Source organism: Hyperolius riggenbachi, chromosome 3 (assembly GCF_040937935.1).
Source record: "Hyperolius riggenbachi isolate aHypRig1 chromosome 3, aHypRig1.pri, whole genome shotgun sequence".
NCBI classification, from domain to species: Eukaryota; Metazoa; Chordata; class Amphibia; order Anura; family Hyperoliidae; genus Hyperolius; species Hyperolius riggenbachi.
This window is the reverse complement of record NC_090648.1, coordinates 218,070,816-218,091,250: the sequence shown is the minus strand read 5'-3', so window position 1 is coordinate 218,091,250 and position 20,435 is coordinate 218,070,816. Positions and strand designations below refer to the sequence as shown.

General features: G+C 46.0%; 1 long non-coding RNA gene across 1 annotated transcript; it reads left to right on the top strand.

The window, feature by feature from the left end:
• The first annotated feature begins 6 nt into the window (after positions 1–6).
• LOC137563377 (uncharacterized) lies at positions 7–19,725 on the top strand. Its single transcript, XR_011030339.1, has 2 exons — positions 7–114; positions 19,555–19,725. It is a non-coding gene; the product is annotated as an uncharacterized lncRNA (long non-coding RNA).
• The last annotated feature ends 710 nt before the right edge of the window (positions 19,726–20,435 follow it).

Sequence of the window (20,435 nt, the reverse complement as noted above, 5' to 3'; positions counted from 1 at the left end):
GGAGAAAGGAGGAGCCCGTTCTGCGTCAGCTCTCCGAAAGCTGTCTGGGTGCTTGGTGCTTTGCTGGGAACAGACTTTTCATACAGATTAAAGAATAAAATACAAAAGAAAGAGGTATAAAGGGCAGCACTTGTTCTAGTTGTAGTGCATTAGGAAGCACGGTCACAATGGTAACGTCATGTGCTGCAGGCTGCCTAGCCCGGTGTATGCAGACGCAGCTCCGGTGCTGGACCTGGCTGTTGGACGGATATAAAGAGGGGCAATGGCACATTTTAGCTGTCTTCTTCACCCTGAGAAACCTGAAGTGAGCAGGACATAGAGGCTGCCATATTCATTTCTTTACAATACCAGTAGCTTGGCAGTCCTGTACCCTTTGACTGCAGTGGCATGGGAACCGCATGCTTGAAACAAGCATATGGGGTAATCCAGTCAGGAACATTTGATCTGCATGTTTGTTCAGGGTCTATGGCTAATGTACCATATGCATGCTAGATTAAAGTTGGCTGAGGTGGCCAATAATGACTGCCTCTGCCAATAGTCCGGCGTATGTACAGCAGTTACCAACCGAAGCTCTGCTAGGCGCATCAATATGGTGGATTGCTTTGACCTCTGTCTGCTGCATGACATCACATCAGCGCCTCTTTATCAGCCCTCACCACCCCACCCTCTCATTGCAACCAAAGGTGTCATTAGCCTGCAGGCTAACTGCGTTTGTACAGCGTTTGCCCAGTGATGTCGCCCTAGGGATCAATCCTCGTTGGGCGACATCCATGTAGCGTATGTACAGAACTCAGGAGTATAAAACCTTTGTCACTCCTAAGTGCTGCATACTTCTCAAACTAACCTCCCCCAAAGGGACGTTTGTACACAGTGGGGGGTTTTAGGGCAAGCATTCACTTGCCTAAAGGGGCAGCACCATAGCCCCTGTCTATATACCAGCACCCATTTTCTCTGTCCCTGTACCGTGAGCACAACACACAAATGAACTACATTTCTCGGCAAGCACTGCATGGTCAGGGATGTGTGACATCAACGTGAGCACTTCAACCTGCAGTGACAGAGAAGATGGCGGTCTGCATATGGGGGGGCTACAGAGCAGTCCCCTGTAGGTAAATGAATGAATGCTCACTGCCCTCTCCAAAACCCAACACAATATACAAGCCTCTTAGGAGTGGTTAATTTAAGGGGTTTCTAAAAAATGAGTGATAAGTTCACTATAAGTTGACCATACATCACCTGATGGGTCGTGCCAATGATCTTTTCCGCATCGCTAATTACTCTCTGAAGTTTGTACTTGTCTCTAGCGTTGGCCCCCGTATACCAGACAATGGTGGAGGAGCAGAGGATGGACTCAACTGTTGCGGAGTAGAAACTGGTGAGCAGAACACGCGGGATGCTGAATTTCTTCAACTGGCGCAGGAAAAATAGCCTCCGCTGGGCATTCTTCTGGATGCTGGTGGTATTTTGCCCCCATCTTAGGTCACTGGTGATGGTGGTGCCCAGGAACCGAACACTTGGAGCCCTGGAGACTTCAGTCTCCTCAATGAGGACTGGTGGGAGGGCGGGAGGGAGTTTTCTGAAGTCTACAATTAGTTCGACAGTCTTGGATGCATTGAGAACGAGATTGTTTTCCTTACACCAGTTACAGATCCTCTCAATCTCACTGCGGTAGGCCTGCTCATTGTTGCTGCTGATGAGACCGATGATGGTTGTGTCATCCGCGAATTTGATGATCGTAACAGAGTCAGCAGTTGAGGTGCAATTGTTGGTGTATAGGGAGAACAGAAGTGGGGACAGTACACACCCCTGCGGTGCCCCTATGTTGGTGGTTCTCACACTGGAGGAGCAGTTACCGAGCTTGACTTGCTGTGTTCTGTTCGTGAGAAAGTCCCTGACCCACCTGCAGAAGTCCAAGAGCAGGATTCTGGCATAGGAACCAGGTCTGTCGAGATGCTCTGTGATGTACGCCAGGCTGACATTGATGGCATCCTCAACTGACCTGTTCGCCCTATATGCGAATTGATGAGGATCGAGGAGGGCATCGGTGGAGCTTTTCACGACAGCAAGAACAAGATGCTCGAGGACCTTCATGATGATGGGAGTGAGGGCTACGGGTCTGAAGTTGTTGTGTTCAGTGTTTCCTGCTTTCTTGGGGACTGGGATAATTGTAGACCTTTTGAAGCAAGGGGGAACCCCGCCTTCCGCTAGGGACCTATTGTAGATGGAGGTAAGGATGGGAGCTAGCTGGACTGCACAGGTTTTTAGACACATTGATGACACGCCATCCGGGCCTGCAGCCTTCCTGCGGTTGAGTTTGCGGAGTTGACGCAGTACATCCTATTCCTGGACTTTAATAGACGCCGAAGCATCGTCATGCCCCCGTGGGATGGGTGGAGGGGAATATCCTTCAGTGTGGTGAGGTGCTCGAACCTACAATAAAACTCATTGAGTTCCTCGTCTAGTTGTATGCTAGGGATCGCCTGTTGGTGGGCAGACTTGAAGTTGGTAACTGCCCTAAGACCTTTCCAGACCTCCCTGGAGTTGTTTGACTGGAGACTGAGCTTCAGCTTGTCGGAGTAGGCCCTCCTCACAGCTTTTAGTTCCCGGTTCAGAGATGAAGAGGAGAGGGGGAGATGAAGAGGAAAGGGCACAAATTGGAGGGAACGCAAAGGCTGGACAGAGGAGTGGTGACTGCCCTCTGCTGCCACTAATGCTTTGCAGGAGCTCTGGGGGAGCACTATAGCTTGTGGGAGTCCTGGGGAGTCCAGGCAATTCCATACCACTGCACCCCAGCCATCTTTCAAATATGATCTTTTTTTCCAGGCTAGTCTATAGTTTTGATTGATTTTGACCAGAAATCAATTGAAATTATGATCATGTGATTGAACATGATGGGGAAAATTGATTAGTGAAGTGGTATTTAAAAGGCAGAGGATGAGCAAGACAGACAGGCTATTTCCATTGTTTAAAGTTAACCTGTGAGTTTAAAAAAGACGGAAGTTAGATATCTCACTAGATTAAAGCCTCTGGATGACCTAGAGGCTTCCCAATCCTCCTGCAGCCCACTGGTTCTAGTTGGGACCTTCTTCACAACTGCGCTCGTGACAGCATACAAATGTGGCACATTATGTGGGGGAGCGCATGGCCCAAGCCTTCGCAGTAGCATGGAGCTTCTCATGCACGGAGGAAAAAGCTGTGCATGAGCAGCTCCGTGATACTGCTCAGGCGTGACTCATCTTGTGTTTGCGCTTGTACACAGAGGGGAGTGCGGTTCCTCTAACCTATTCGACAAGCTGATGTCAAATACTGTGGGTTCAGAGGGTCCCAGCGCTGGATAGGTGGGGATGAGGAGGATGGGGAAAACCTATGGATTATCCAGAGGCTTCTCTTTGCTGAGGTAGGTATCTTTTTTACTTTTTAAACTCACATCACTTGCCAGGAACTAAAGGGTGTCGCTCTAACCAGCACACTGGCTACCTATAGAATGGAGGGTCCTATTCAAGATCGGCCTACTGACATTTAAATCCCTGAATAATTTAGGCCCTGGATACATGAAAGATATGTTGCAGCTGCGTAGCAATCCCCGCATTCTCAGATCAACAGGTTCTAATAATCTAGTCATACCCAGAGTCCACTTGGAAACTTTTGGTCCCAGAGCCTTCTGTCATGCTGCCCCTACGTTTTGGAACTCCTTACCTCAACAGATCAGGACAGCTCCATCCCTGGACGTGTTTAAATCCAGACTGAAAACCCACCAGTTTGGCATTTGCAGAAATATAACTTTTGTTGTGTGAATACTTCATCCTACTAATTACTGAATCTGAGAGAGCCTAAGCGCTTTGAGTCCTATGGGAGAAAAGCGCTATAGAAATGTTATTGTATTGTATTGTATAAATCCAATAGCTAAAGGTACGAATGTGATTGCCATTGATAGTACTGTAGAAGAGAGAAAAATGTTCTTTCGGGCAGTAATGGTTAACTACATGTTTGGATGAAAAAATTTCTGCAGCATTTAGTTCTGTTCATCAAACATTTTATTTAATTTGTTCTTACATAGTGATGACATCTTCTGCAGTGCTTTTCAGAGTATATAGTCTTGTCATTTAGACTATGTTTATACGGTGGGCATTCAGTAACACATGCATCAGTGTACATGAAAAACTGCTATGTAGTGTTTGCGTTTTTGCACACATCCAGAGAAGTACTGTAGAAGGTTTGTTACGATTCAGTGACGTACCTACAGTGGTGCCCCCAAAGCAGGTACAACAAATCTGCGGCAGCCACCAGCAGCATTGTTCCATATGACGCCAGTGCCCATTGCTATGGCAACGGTGCTGTTCTCTTTAACCAGGCCTACATTTTCCCTTGGCCACTGTCTGCCCTTCAGACCTGCAGATCAGCGTGGGACCCGAGGACAGAGCAGTGCACAGTAACTTCAGATGCAGAAGAAACATCACTCGTGACTTCCTGCATTTGATATGATTTGGGCTTTTACCATGCACTGCTCTGCCCTTGGGTTCCGTGCTGATCTGCAGGCCTTACTGTCTCTGTGCTGATCTAAAGGTCTAAAACTGGAAAGGTACTCACCTTGGACACCTTCAACAGCTTATAAGGTGACATTTTAACACCTATCTGTAACGATCTTAAACGTTACCTCTGTGGTGGAAAGCAGCGCAGCTGCTTTCACACCTGATGTCACCTCTCTGGCCAATCCATCCCGGGTGTCGCTTCCCGACTCAGCTGGGACAGGGATCTCTGTTGCAGCAGCTTGGGTCCACACGCCTGCGCATGGAGCAAAAGGACCTTTACATGGAGCTAAAGGACCTTTATGGGCAGAGGAGACAGATCAGCTGACTTTGTGGTCAGCTGACTTCCACCTGTCAATCTTCCTTGCACTTTGGTTCAGCCCCTTGGGCGGGGCTGCTTGAATCTGCTGTCAGTATTTAAACCTGGAGTTGTTACTCTGTCTTTGTCTGTCGTTGTGAACGCTTGTGTGTCAGCACTCAGACCATAGTTATATCCCAAAGTGTGCTAGAACCGGCCAGAGCCGGGGATCCACACTTAGCCAGATTCTGTTGATAGCTTAAAATACTAATTGTCTGTATCTGTGTTCTAGCATAGTTTCCAAAGGTGTTGACGGCCACGGATCTCACACCTTAGCGTTAGGAAATTATACTGTATTATCTGTTATGACCTTCTGCTTGCCTGACTATTCTTCTGAACTCTGATCCTGTACCTTGCTATTCTGATACTCTGTTGCCGAACTCCGGCTTACCCTTAGACTCTGCATCTGCCTCCTGATTCTGTACCCCGATATATCTGATAGCCTGTTGCCGAACTCTGCCTGTTTACTAGACTCCGCTTCTGCCTTCTGAATCTGTACTGTATCTGTCCATGTGTTTACGACCTGGCTTGCCTGACCTCGAGAACTATCACTCCTGTTAGGAGATAGTTCGCAGATCTGTCAGTGACACTTCCTCCATTGGTGTCACTCACGTTCTGTCCTTCCCTCTCCCTGTCTGACTTCTCCCCGTGGAGAGTCCAGACTACGGAAAGGAACTTGTTGCTGAGCAGTATTCCTATCTGCTCTTTCACCTGTCTTTCAGGGGCGGTCCCCAAAGTATTACTGTTCGCACCTTAACACTCACACTCGCTCAGATGACCATTAGAGCCGTATTATTTGTATCTCTTAGACTGCAGTAAGGTCTGAATCACCTGCTCCACCGGTGACCATTAGAACCGTGTTATTTGTATCTCTTAGACTGCAGTAAGGTCTGAAACACCTGCTCCACAGGTGACCATTAGAGTCGGGTTATTTGTATCTCTTAGACTGCAGTAAGGTCTGAATCACCTGCTCCACAGGTGACCATTAGAGTCGGGTTATTTGTATCTCTTAGACTGCAGTAAGGTCTGAATCACCTGCTCCACAGGTGACCATTAGAGCCGGGTTATTTGTATCTCTTAGACTGCAGTAAGGTCTAAATCACCTGCTCCACAGGTGACCATTAGAGCCGTGTTATTTGTATCTCTAGACTGCAGTAAAGTTTGAATCACCTGCTCCACAGGTGACCATTACAGCCGTATTATTTGTATCTCTTAGACTGCAGTAAGGTCTGAATCACCTGCTCCACAGGTGACCATTAGAGCCGTGTTATTTGTATCTCTTAGACTGCAGTCAAGTCTGAACTACCTTCTCCACAGGTGACCGTTAGTATCGTATTTCTCTGTCTGTATCTTCCAGCCCCACTAGGGGGCCTTGTGTCTAGTCTGTTCTGTTGGTGTCCTGAGTGTTCCTTACCAACTCCTGTGCAGGGGCGTAGCAATAGGGGGTGCAGAGGTTGCGACCGCATCGGGGCCCTTGGGCTAGAGGGGCCCCAAGGGGCCCTCCCTCAACCACAGTATTAGCGCTTTATTGGTCCTGTGCTGATTATAATCACTTCTACAGATACTTTGAATAGTGGTAATCATAAACAAACTGATCCCCATTCCCTTCTTGCATCTCTGACAGTGTGGTTGTCTTCGGCAGGTTTTGGTGCACCATATCAATTGTTATGTATAGCATGCTTGGGGGGGCCCCCAATGTAAAACTTGCATCAGGGCCCATAGCTCCTTAGCTACGCCACTGCTCCTGTGGTAAGGTCCTGTAAAACCATTAGTGTTACGGTGGTACCAGACACACACTCATGCTCTGCTCTCGTTCTTGCTATACTGGTATTATTGGTGATTCTGCGGATCACACATAATCGAGTATAGCGACTGTATTCTTGGTGATTCCACAGATCACCAATAATCAGTCATCTGAGTAGTGGCATTAACCGTTACACTATCCTGGGGGCACCTTAACACCTATACTGGGGGCACCTTACCATCTATTCTGGGGGCAACTTACCACCTATTCTAGGGGCACATTACCATCTATACTGCGGAACCTTACCACCTATATTGGGGGCATCTTACCATCTATACTTGAGGCACCTTACCACCTATACTGGAGACACCTTACCACCTATATTGGGGGCACCTTACCACCTATTCTGGGGCACCTTACCACCTATACTGGGGCACCTTACCAACTATACTGGGGGGACCTTACCACCTATTCTGGAGCACCTTACACCTGTATTGGGGCACTTTACCACCTATTTTGGGGACACCTTACCACCTATTATGGGCACACCTCACCAACTATATTGGGGGGCACCTTACCACCTATAGTGACGGCACCGTACTGCCTTTTCTGGGGGTACCTTGCTGCCTATACAGGGGGTACATTACTGCCTATACCAAATTATGGTTTGTATGGCAGTTACGAATTTGGGTCATAGCAGCAAAATTCGCGTCCGTAGTTACAGAAACGTGAAATTATGCAAATTTTGGCTCAACACTGTCTAATTCATACCTGAAACAAGCATGCAGCTAATCCAGTCAGACTTCAGTCAGAAACTTGGAATCTACATGCTTGTTCAGGGTCTATGACTTAAAGTATTAGAACCCTTTCACACTTATGTGTGGTGCAGTCTGTTATGACGAATAGGGTGCGATATGCAAGGTAACATGAAAGTATTTAATGAAGCGTTCCTGCGCATTATGATGTAGCACCTCCGGGAACATTAAAGCGGAATATAACCCTGCATTTCAACTTTGCTCTAAAACATTATTTACAGCATATTATATGCAAAAAGCATTTTTTTTTTTACTAAACCAGCATTGGAAGGGTTAAACACAGAGGTTTTAAGTTCCGTGCAGACGTTCAGACAGTTACATTCTATTTAGTTATATGTATATATTTAGAAATGTTACACACTCTTTGGCTGTCCTCCAACTCCTTCTCAGTGAGAGAGATGAGTCACAATAAACACTTAGATACATTCATGTAAACAAAAAGTATCTAACTCAAGTTCGGATGCGTCTGCAGAAATCTCTAGGGACTTTAAAGCCCTGTGTAACCCTTCCAATGCTGGTCTAGTAAAAAAAAATGCTGGTTGCATATAATATACTGTAAATAATGTTTTAGAGCAAAGTTGAAATGCAGGGTTATATTCCGCTTTATCCACTTGAGGACCACAGTCTTTCTACCCCTTAAGGACCAGAGCCTTTTTCTCCATTCAGACCACTGCAGCTTTCACGGTTTATTGCTCGCTCATACAACCTACCACCTAAATGAATTTTACCTCCTTTTCTTCTCACTAATACAGCTTTCTTTTGGTGCTATTTGATTGCTGCTGCGAGTTTTAGTTTTTATTATATTCATCAAAAAAGACATGAATTTTGTCAAAAAAATGACTTTTTTAACTTTCTGTGCTGACATTTTTCAAATAAAGTAAAATTTCCTATACATTTGAGCGCGAAAGTTATTCTGCTACATGTCTTTGATAAAAAAAAAACATTCAGTGTATATTTATTGGATTGGGTAAAAGTTATAGCGTTTACAAACTATGGTGCCAAAAGTGAATTTTCCCATTTTCAAGCATCTCTGACTTTTCTGCCCACCTGTCATGTTTCATGAGGTGTTAAAATTCCAGGATAGTATAAATACCCCCCAAATGACCCCATTTTGGAAAGAAGACATCCCAAAGTATTCACTGAGAGGCATGGTGAGTTCATAGAAGATTTTATTTTTTGTCACAAGTTAGCGGAAAATGACACTTTGTGACAAAAAAAAAAAAAGTTTCCATTTCTTCTAACTTGCGACAAAAAAAAAAATGAAATCTGCCACGGACTCACTATGCTCCTCTCTGAATACCTTGAAGGGTCTACTTTCCAAAATGGGGTCATTTGTGGGGTGTGTTTACTGTCCTGGCATTTTGGGGGGTGCTAAATTGTAAGCACCCCTGTAAAGCCTAAAGGTGCTCATTGGACTTTGGGCCCCTTAGCGCAGTTAGGCTGCAAAAAAGTGCCACACATGTGGTATTGCCGTACTCAGGAGAAGTAGTGTAATGTGTTTTGGGGTGTATTTTTACACATACCCATGCTGGGTGGGAGAAATATCTCTGTAAATGACAATTTTTTTATTTATTTTTTTACACACAATTGTCCATTTACAGAGATATTTCTCCCACTCAGCATCAGATACCACATGTGTGGCACTTTTTTGCACCCTAACTGCGCTAAGGGGCCCAAAGTCCAATGAGTACCTTTAGGATTTCACAGGTCATTTTTGTTTCAAGACTACTCCTCACGGTTTAGGGCCCCTAAAATGCCAGGGCAGTATAGGAACCCCACAAATTACCCCATTTTAGAAAGAAGACACCCAAAGGTATTCCGTTAGGAGTATGGTGAGTTCATAGAAGATTTTATTTTTTGTCACAAGTTAGCGGAAATTGATTTGTATTGTTTTTTTTTCACAAAGTGTCACTTTCCGCTAACTTGTGACAAAATATAAAAGCTTCTATGAACTCACCATACTCCTAATGGAATACCTTGGGGTGTCTTCTTTCTAGAATGGGGTCATTTGTGGGGTTCCTATTACTGCCCTGGCATTTTAGGGGCCCTAAACTGTGGGGAGTAGTCTGGAAATCAAATGCTGCAAAATGACCTGTGAAATCCTAAAGGTACTCATTGGACTTTGGACCCCTTAGCGCAGTTAGGGTGCAAAAAAGTGCCACACATGTGGTATCGCCGTACTCGGGAGAAGTAGTACAATGTGTTTTGGGGTGCATTTTTACACATACCCATGCATTATACTACTTCTCCCGAGTACGGCGATACCACATGTGTGGCACTTTTTTGCACCCTATCTGCGCTAAGGGGCCCAAAGTCCAATGAGTACCTTTAGGATTTCACAGGTCATTTTGAGAAATTTTGTTTCAAGACTACTCCTCACGGTTTAGGGCCCCTAAAATGCCAGGGCAGTATAGGAACCCCACTAATGACCCCATTTTGGAAAGAAGACACCCCAAGGTATTCCGTTAGGAGTATGGTGAGTTCATAGAAGATTTTATTTTTTGCCACAAGTTAGCGGAAATTGATTTAAATTGTTTTTCTTCACAAAGTGTCATATTCCGCTAACTTGTGACAAAAAATAAAATCATCTATGAACTCACCATACTCCTAACAGAATACCTTTGGGTGTCTTCTTTCTAGAATGGGGTCATTTGTGGGGTTCCTATACTGCCCTGGCATTTTAGGGGCCCTAAACCGTGAGGAGTAGTCTTGAAACCAAATGTCGCAAAATGACCTGTGAAATCCTAAAGGTACTCATTGGACTTTGGGCCCCTTAGCACACTTAGGGTGTAAAAATGTGCCACACATGTGGTACCGCTGTACTCAGGAGAAGTAGTATGTGTTTTGGGGTGTATTTTTACACATACCCATGCTGGGTGGTAGAAATATCTCTGTACATGACAATTGTTTGCTTTTTTTACACACAATTGTCCATTTACAGAGAGATTTCTCCCACCCAGCATGGGTATGTGGAAAAATACACCCCAAAACACATTATACTACTTCTCCTGAGTATGGCGATACCACATGTGTGACACTTTTTTTGCAGCCTAGGTGCGCTAAGGGGCCCAACGTCCTATTCACAGGTCATTTTGAGGCATTTGTTTTCTAGACTACTCCTCACGGTTTAGGGCCCCTAAAATGCCAGGGCAGTATAGGAACCCCACAAGTGACCCCATTTTAGAAAGAAGACACCCCAAGGTATTCCGTTAGGTGTATGGCGAGTTCATAGAAGATTTTATTTTTTGTCACAAGTTAGTGAAAAATGACACTTTGTGAAAAAAAAACAATAAAAATCAATTTCCGCTAACTTTTGACAAAAAAATAAAATCTTCTATGAACTCGTCATACACCTAACGGAATACCTTGGGGTGTCTTTTTTCTAAAATGGGGTCACTTGTGCGGTTCCTATACCGCCCTGGCATTTTACGGGCCCAAAACCGTGAGTAGTCTGGAAACCAAATGTCTCAAAATGACTGTTCAGGGGTATAAGCATCTGCAAATTTTGATGACAGGTGGTCTATGAGGGGCCGAATTTTGTGGAATCGGTCATAAGCAGGGTGGCCTTTTAGATGACAAGTTGTATTGGGCCTGATCTGATGGATAGGAGTGCTAGGGGGGTGACAGGAGGTGATTGATGGGTGTCTCAGGGGGTGGTTAGAGGGGAAAATAGATGCACTCAATGCACTGGGGAGGTGATCGGAAGGGGGTCTGAGGGGGATCTGAGGGTTTGGCCGAGTGATCAGGAGCCCACACGGGGCAAATTAGGGCCTGATCTGATGGGTAGGTGTGCTAGGGGGTGACAGGTGGTGACAGGAGGTGATTGATGGGTGTCTCAAGGTGTGATTAGTGAGGGGAATAGATGCAAGTAATGCACTGGCGAGGTGATCAGGGCTGGGGTCTGAGGCGGGTGATTGGGTGCCCTAGGGGCAGATAGGGGTCTAATCTGATGGGTAGCAGTGACAGGGGGTGATTGATGGGTAATTAGTGGGTGTTTAGAGGAGAGAACAGATGCAATGCACTTGGGAGGTGATCTGACTGCGGGTCTGCAGGCGATCGGATGGTGTGGGTGGGTGATCAGATTGCCCGCAAGGGGCAGGTTAGGAACTGATTGATGGGTGGCAGTGACAGGGGGTGATTGATGGGTGGCAGTGACAGGGGATGATTGATGGGTGGCAGTGACAGGGGGTGATTGATGGGTGATAGGTGATTGGCAGGTGATTGACAGGTGATCAGTGGGTTATTACAGGGAATAACAGATGTAATTAATGCACTGGTGAATTGATAAGGGGGGGTCAGAGGGCAATCTGAGCGTGTGGGCGGGTGATTGGGTGCCCGCAAGGGGCAGATTAGGGTCTCATCTGATAGGTAAAAGTGACAGGTGGTGATAGGGGGTGATTGATGGGTAATTAGTGGGTGTTTAGAGGAGAGAATAGATGTAAACAATGGATTTGGGAGGTGATCTGATGTCGGATCTGCGGGCGATCTATTGGTGTGGGTGGGTGATCAGATTGCCCGCAAGGGGCAGGTTAGGGGCTGATTGTTGGGTGGCAGTGACAGGGGGTGATTGATGGGTGATTGACAGGTGATCAGGGGGGATAGATGCATACAGTACACGGGGGGGGGGGTCTGGGGAGAATCTGAGGGGTGGGAGGGTGATCAGGAGGGGGCAGGGGGGGGATAAAAAAAAATAGCGTTGACAGATAGTGACAGGGAGTGATTGATGGGTGATTGGGTGCAATCAGTGGTCTGGGGGCTGGGCAGGGGGGGGGTCTGAGGGGTGCTGTGGGCAATCAGGGGGTGGGGGGGGCAGATCAGTGTGTTTGGGTGCAGACTAGGTTGGCTGCAGCCTGCCCTGGTGGTCCCTCGGACACTGGGACCACCAGGGCACGAGGCAGCTTGTATAATACACTTTGTATACATTACAAAGTGTATTATACACTTTGTAGCGGCGATTGCGGGGTTAACATCCCGCCGGCGCTTCCGTATGGCCGGCGGGATGTTGCGGCGGGTGGGCGGAGCCAGTTGTCGGGGAAGCGCGTGTCATCAATGACGCGATCGCTCCCCCGGCATACGAAAAGGACGCAACGCCCTTGGGCATATTGTGGTCCTTTAGGGATCCACTTTGCCGCCGCCCATCGGCTGTGGGCGGTCGGCAAGTGGTTAAATCGCATAATGCAATTGTAAGGAAGCGCGGAAGCACAGCCGCTCGCTCTCAGAGCGGGGCGGCTGCTTCCGCATCCAGCATGGCGGCGCCGCATGGAGGTGCCGCCGCACGCCGCGTGAGCAGCGGTGAACGCGGAAAGGCCGCCGCGTGCAGTGCGGCGGCTCCCGCGGCGGATGCCAGGGACAGTGCTGGTGTGGCTGGGACTCATAGTCCACCAGCGTTGGTAGTGACGCGCGCGCGCTGAGGCAGAAAATATGATGGCCAGAAGTGAGTCAGCTGACCAGGCTGGTCAGCTGACTCTGGCTCCACTCCTCATTGGTTCAGCAATTAGGGAGGTGCTGGAGAGATACCTGTGTATATATACTGCTGGCTGTTCAGTTGCTGGTTGTCTGGCTTTGCAATCACATACGTGGGAGCACTCAGACCCTTAGTCAGATCCTTAAGTGTGCCGGGACCAGCTGGAGCTGTAATCCTACACTTAGCTAGATTCTGTTGATAGCTTAAAGTACTAGTTTGATTGTGATTATCTGTTATGACCCTTTGCCTGCCTGACTATCCTCCTGAACTCTGATCTTGTACCTTGCCATTCTGATACTCTGTTGCCGAACTCCGGTGCGTCCTTAGACTCTGCTTCTGCCTCCTGATTTTGTACCTCGATATATCTGATACCCTGTTGCCGAACCCCGCCTGTACCTTGACTCCGCCTCCGCCTTCTGAATCTGTACTTTATCTGTCTGTGTGTTTACAACCTGGCTTGTCCGACCTCGAGAACCGACCTACTATTAGAGGCGGTTCCCTGTCTTGTTAGTGACACTTCCTCCAGAGTGTCACTCTAAGATAATCCTTCCTACTCTTAGCCCGACTTCTCCCGCCTTGGAGAGTTCAGGTCTTCGGGAGGAATCTGTGCAGTACTCCTCACTGCTCTGAGGTCTAGTCCTCTTAAGTGTTACTGTTACACCAAACACTACACTCTACTCAGGTGAACAGAGGTTAGCTGGTATATCGGATTATCGGTGATACTGCAGATCACTTATAATCTGGTATACATCTGTATTCCCAGTGATACTGCAGATCACCGGTAATCAGATCCTCTCTGTGCTTCACCGATCGTTACAGCAATCAATTGCATGTTGAGTATAATTAGTACCAGCAGCACTGATTCATGCAGAAAGGCATCTTCCCACCGTCATGCAATGCGTCGAAACGCATACACCAAATCAGATTCATGGACATGTTAGGTAGTGGAAAAGGGCCCTTAGGGTCAATGGATCAGCAGGGCAGCCAGGCTTGAAAAAGACAAAAAAAAAACAACAACTTCCAATGCAGAACGAGAATAATTGAGATCTTGTACAGTGACACAGGCTGTATTTGGATGTGGATGCATCCTAATACAACTAAAGTGAAAGCTGGAACATGTCAGAGCCAGGCAAAAGCTGCTGTAACATTGACAGATAACACAACTCTTCTGTTGCTCTGTGCTTTGCATAACTATTTTTTTGGGGAGAAAAATGATAATGCAGTTCACTTTATCATTCTTACATCATGAAGGGGAAACCCTGGTTGGCGGTTGCATTGTAGTGCTGTTGGGGACCTGCGTGGTTGGTGGGGAGGTACCTGTGCAATCCAACATTGATGTGCCATCGAAGGGTTTCACATGTGACAGCAATAAATTAAAATGTCTGGTGCTCTGTTTGGAAGAGTCATCCACCAGAAAGAGTTTTTCTAATTTAGTTGTGAGGAAAGTAACCCCGCTAAGGCCTACTTGAGCCTGTGCAGCATGCTGCAGTTGAAATTTAAACTCTCCCTTCAGTTGTGCATAACTTTTAAATTCTCCATCAATAAATAGTTGATTGATGTAGCTGCTCATCCATGCCCTCATCATTTCCTGTCTTGATTGCTGCAACTACCTCCTGTCTGGCCTCCCATTGAAAAGCATTGTCCCCTTCAATCCGTTATGAACACAGCTGCAAGGTTCATCGATTCTTCTCACTGCTCTGCTTCAAGTCTCCCCTCTGTAAATCCCTGTACTGGCTCCCTATCCAATTCAGAACAAGTTTCAAGATTCTATGCCTGGCCTATAAATCTGTGCACAAAACCTGCCCTACCTACATCTCGGAGCTTGTTCACAGGTATACACCAGGTCCTCCCCTCCGGTCCTCCAACAACCTTTGCCTAACTTCCCCACGCATTTCCCACTTCCATGTGCGCCTGCAGGATTTCTCAAAAGCCGCCCCCACCGTATGGAACTCCCTTCCACCGCCCATCAGACTTGCTCCCTCCTTCAACACATTTAAGCAAGCCCTCAAAAAGCCACCTCTTTAAGATGGCCTACCCACCCCCTACCACACAGAATCTCTCTACTGAATAGTTATTCCACAGCCCTACCTAGTGTGTCCACCTCCCCCAACCCCCCTTAAATTGTAAGCCTATTTTAGGGTTCTCCCTTCCATAGTGTTTTCTACATGATCATGTGCTCCTTTCCTATGACAGCCTTGTACTGGTATTACTTGGCCTACCTAACCAGCCCAAAATTGCAAGATCGTGTATCTTGTACCCTGTTTGCCTTGTATAGCTTTGTCCTATGTTGTATAACCTTTTTATGTCTGTCATCCTTTGTATCATTGTATGTATTTAGTGTCCAGTACGGCGTAATATGTTGGGGCTTTATAAATACAATAAATAATAATATAGTTAATCAAATAAATTCGCTGGCACCATCAGTATTTTCAGCTCTTTTATTCAGTACTATCACATAAATACAGCCACTGTATACTGGCTGTATTTATGTGATAGTACTGAATAAAAGAACTGAAAATACTGATGGTGCCAGCGAATTTATTTGCTAAACTGGTGGAGTGGTGATTCCATTGCTGGGCACATTGATGAAGATTTAGACAGTGTGCATCTCCTCAAGATTTATAATAATATAGTTAATATCATATGTAACAGATTTCTATTCTCATTGCACATGAAATTGCCACACTATCATGAAGAAATGCTCGTAGCGATATTCAAATCACAGTACTGGTAGGAGAGAGAGTAACATGCAAATGATTAATATTTAGTGTTTATCGGGTAGCGTGACACCCAGTATCCTGGATTTTCGTGACCTAAATTTGTCAATGCATGTAAATGCCATGCATGTTGGTCACGACGTGAGTACCAGCCAGCGATGTGTTTCTCAATAGGATGCAAGAAAATCAGTTCTGGGCACCACATTACAAAAAAGATATTGCAGTTTTACAGCAGGTGCAGAGACGATCAACAAAATTGATACGTGGGATGGAAGGTCTCACTTACCAAGAAAGGTTAGATAACTGGGTTTATTTAGTCTAGAGAAAAGACGCCTTAGAGGGGATCTAATTAACATATATAAATACATCAGATGGCAATATAATAGCTTGGTGGATGAGCTTTTTGTCCCTAGGCCTTCTCAGAGGACTAGAGGACATGATCTGTGCATGGAGGAAAAATGTTTTGACCATTTATTTAGGAAAGGGTTCTTTACAGTAAGAGTGATTAAGATGTGGAATGCATTGCCACAGGAAGTCGTTATGACAAACTCTATACCTGAATTTAAAGGGGGCTTAGATGCTTTCCTTGCGTTGAAAGACATCCATGGCTACAATTACTAGGTAATGCCCAATGATGTTGATCCAGGGATGTTATCTGATGCCATCTGGAGTTGGGAAGGAATTTTTTCCCCTTTGGGGCTAATTGGACCATGCCTTGTAAGGGTTTTTTTGCCTTCCTCTGGATTAACAGGGATATGTGAGGGAGTAGGCTGGAGTTGTACTTTGTTCTCTGGTTGAACTCGATGGATGTATGTCTTTTTTCAACAAAAATAACTATGTAACTATGTAAGAGAACACGATGAAGAGGGAGTGGATAGAACAGGTGCACAACAAAGCATACATACCAGCAGATTCACCGAATGACTTGTTAAGATCCATTGCAATGGCAAGTGACATTCAAAACAGCCTGCCACCATCACTGGTTGCACCTGTGTGCAACTAAACCATTTGCAATTGGTACATGAAGTACAGCTCTGCACGGTGGCCAGTCAGTGGGGTGCCATGGAGCCCTCAACAAAGTACTGCTTGTCTGAAATGGTGAAACTATCATTGCAACTGGACCAATAAATGGTATTGGGTATTGTTTAGGGATGAAAGTTACTTCTGCCTGTAAAGGAATGACAACCATCGACTTTTGTGGCGGCATGCTAAGGTACACCACTTTGCCAACACATATCACTGAGCATCATACTGACTCCACATGGGCATCATGGTTTGGGATGGATGGTTTGGTTGCACACTGGTGCAACTGTTGATGAAGGCATGCTGTTTTGGATGCCATGTGCCGCTGCAAACAGCTAACCGAGCCATACAGCAAATCTGATGGTCTGTGTGCTCTGTTGTGACCCTATTCAATCCACAACTTCTTTGGTGTGCTTTCTGATATTCCTGCTAGAGGCCTGCGTCGGGTGGAGTATCCACAGCGAGTAACCCAAAATACTTATTGGGTTCGGGTTTTAATTTTGGGTCAGGTTGAGCGGTCAGCAGGGAGCGGTTATAGTTACCTGTCCAGATGGCTGGATCGGCTTCTCCTCCATTCCTTCCTCCATCCGGACAGGTAACTATAACAGCTCCCTGCCGCCCGCTCTTCACGGCTGCATTAGACAGCTGAAAAGTGGGTTGTGGGCGGGGTTGCGGTTCTGGAGCCTCGAGGGTTGGGTGCAGGTAGCAGTTTCCGCAGAAAATGGATCGGGTCTGGTTCTAAAAAAGTAGACCTGCGCAGGCCTCTATTCCTGCCTTTATTATATCACACATCGCTGGATGGTACTCACATGCTTAACACGCTTGACATCAGCAGATTAAGGTCATGCTGCAGGATATGGTCTCACCCAAAACTAAGTGTCATTGACCCATTATGTACTAACTAAAACTTAATCATCTGCATATGACTCTCTTCTACCGGTACTGTGATTTGCATATGGCTGTATGCATTTCTTCATGGTATTGCAGTTTCACTTGTAATGAGTGCATATTTAGCATTTTATCAAAATAGTTGCTAGGTGAAATCGTACTAGAAATTTGTGAGAGTAATTTAGATGTTTTATAAAAACCTTTAATGGAAGTTGTGACGCATCCACCATATTTCATAATCTAATACATCAGTACATATCTCAGAGCTAAGAAGCTAGGCTTGACAATTAAACATCCCCTGCTAATAGCTGAGCTCTCAGAGTCACATCCAAGGGGGCTTTTCCCAAGTACAAGTAACACTTGCCCAGCACCTTGCTGGCAAAACTTGTAAATTAAGGTTGACAGGATGTCATAGATATTCTCCTTGCCAGACCCTGTGTCTGCAATTTTCACACCTAGCTCCAAAGCTGAGAGAAAGACGATCTTATCTGTCCAATATGTGTTTTCTTCATATTTCATGGATTGGAAAGGTCCTATGTTACTCACCTTCACACAGGTTGTTGGGTTCAGCCTGGCACCAGTTCTGAGAGGTTTTCAGACCAATCGAACTTTTGAATCTGGAGTAATACAGTCTCAAAATAACACTGTAATACTACAAATGTAATAACCCTCATGCCTCATATCTGCGGACTCGGGACGCCGCACAGAATGCAGGTGTGCAGTCCTTGTGTTGATTGGACTCGTGCGCAGAACAATCATGTTCAGACAGATTTCTTCTTCTCTGTAAGCGGGTTGGAGCTTCTCCTCCTTCAGGGGAGGACATCAGCCCTTATGTCAACCCTTCTCTTCAGGACAAGGTCTTTAAAATTTTGATACACCAAGACCTCAGGGTCCATTGTTTATCATCTGTTGAATTTACTGCTACAACAGGCCAGCAGGACACTGACCAACCGCATACTTTGGATTATTTTAGCGCAAAGGTTTTTTGCTTTTTTGGACTAAACCAACTACCAGTGGCGTAGCTAAGGAGATGTGGTCCCCGATACAAGTTTTATATGGGGCCTCCCAAGCACTCTATACATAACAATTGATATGGCGCACCGAAACCTGCCAATGGCAACTACAGTGTCAGAGGTGCAAGAAGGGGATGAGGAGCAGTTTCTTAATGATTACTACTATTCTATAGAAGTGATTATTATGAGCACAGGACCAGTAGAGAGCTAATAATGCAGTTGAGGGAGGGCCCCTCTGGCCCAAGGGCCCCAATGCAGTCGCAACCTCTGCAACCCCTATTGCTACGCCCCTGCCAACCACAGTATTTGGTAATTTTTCAGACATATCAAAAGAATTTACAATGTCAGCTTCAGTATTTAGAGCGGCTTGACTCTTTAGCCACTTCTGAATACATAATTCAATAGGTAATTGTGCAGCCAGGTAATACAACTGGAAATGCAGAACCGCCAGGCCTTCCTGTGCCATTGGAAGACTCAAGACAGATAATGCTAATCATCAAAATCCCCAAGACCATAGAAATCACACAATCAACGATTTGAGGTGCTGTAAAACTTCAATTTCCGGCAAGGTGCCATTTGCAGTAAGTATAACTTGGGTGTTATGACACTAACAGATAAAGTAAAGGTGCACATAAACGTAGTTAAAATCTTGAGGCTAGGTTCACAGTTGCATATCGCAGGCATTATAATGTGTGTAAACTGCAATGGAGACTGGCCATAGACTTTAATGCCAAGCCTGCATTATTATTATTATTTAGTATTTATATAGCGCTGACATCATATAGCGCCGACATCTTCCGCAGCGCTGTACAGAGTATATATATATATATATATATATATATATATATATATATATATATATATATAGTCTTGTAACTAACTGTTCCTCAAAGGAGCTCACAATCTAGTCCCTACCATAGTCATATGTATATATTGTGTAGTGCATGTATTGTAGTCTTGGGCCAATTTCGAGGGGAAGCTAATTAACTTATCTGTATGTTTTTAGGATGTGGGAGGAAACCGGAGTGCCCGGAGGAAACCCACACAGACACAGAGAGAACACACAAACTCCTTGCAGATGTTGACCTGGCTGGGATTCAAACCAGGGACCCAGCGCTTAACCACTACGCCACCGTGCTGCATGCAGGCAGTTAGAATAAAGTGATCAGTTACAACACAGTACTGTGAACAGGCCCATAGACTTGTATGGGCATTGAGCCGATATACAGAATTATTCTGCAACGCAACTGAGCACCTTGAACTAGCCCTTATTCTTTATTCATTCCATAAAAGACAGCATCTCTGTCTGCAGGCATCTCATACAGTACTGCCATGGCCGGATTTCCGCACAGGCAACCTAGGCCGGTTCCTAGGGCGGAAACCTGCCGACAGTAGAGCTGGGGCGGGTGTTGCACACGGGCAGCAGATCAGCTGTTGAGCGGTCTGCTACCGCGCTGTCCTACAGTTTATCCTGCGTGCGTGGTAGTGCACAGAGAAAAGAGCGCCCTGCCTCTCCTCTCTCTCACTCTGAGGGGCGGGGCTGAGCCAGCAGACCGGGAGGTTTGAGCGAAGGAAGAAGATTCACAGATAAGTAAGCTATGCGTGTGGAGGAGGCACTGCTGACAGCGTCAGGGACAGGGAGTGAGCTATGTGATTGCACTGTGCACTGCAGTGCAGATTACTTGTAGCGTCAGAGGGGGGAGATGTGTGTGCAGATTACAGCCATTTTCCTCACTTGCAGCATGCTGCCTATTGCTAAACTTCTATGGAGAGAGTGACCAGCTGGCTAAAGTCTTTCAGTTCTATGTTCATGCAGGCAGCCCTGTCACTACTACTATCTTGTTTAGTTAATCGGCAGCTTTCCTCTTCTCCCCCTCCCTTCCACAG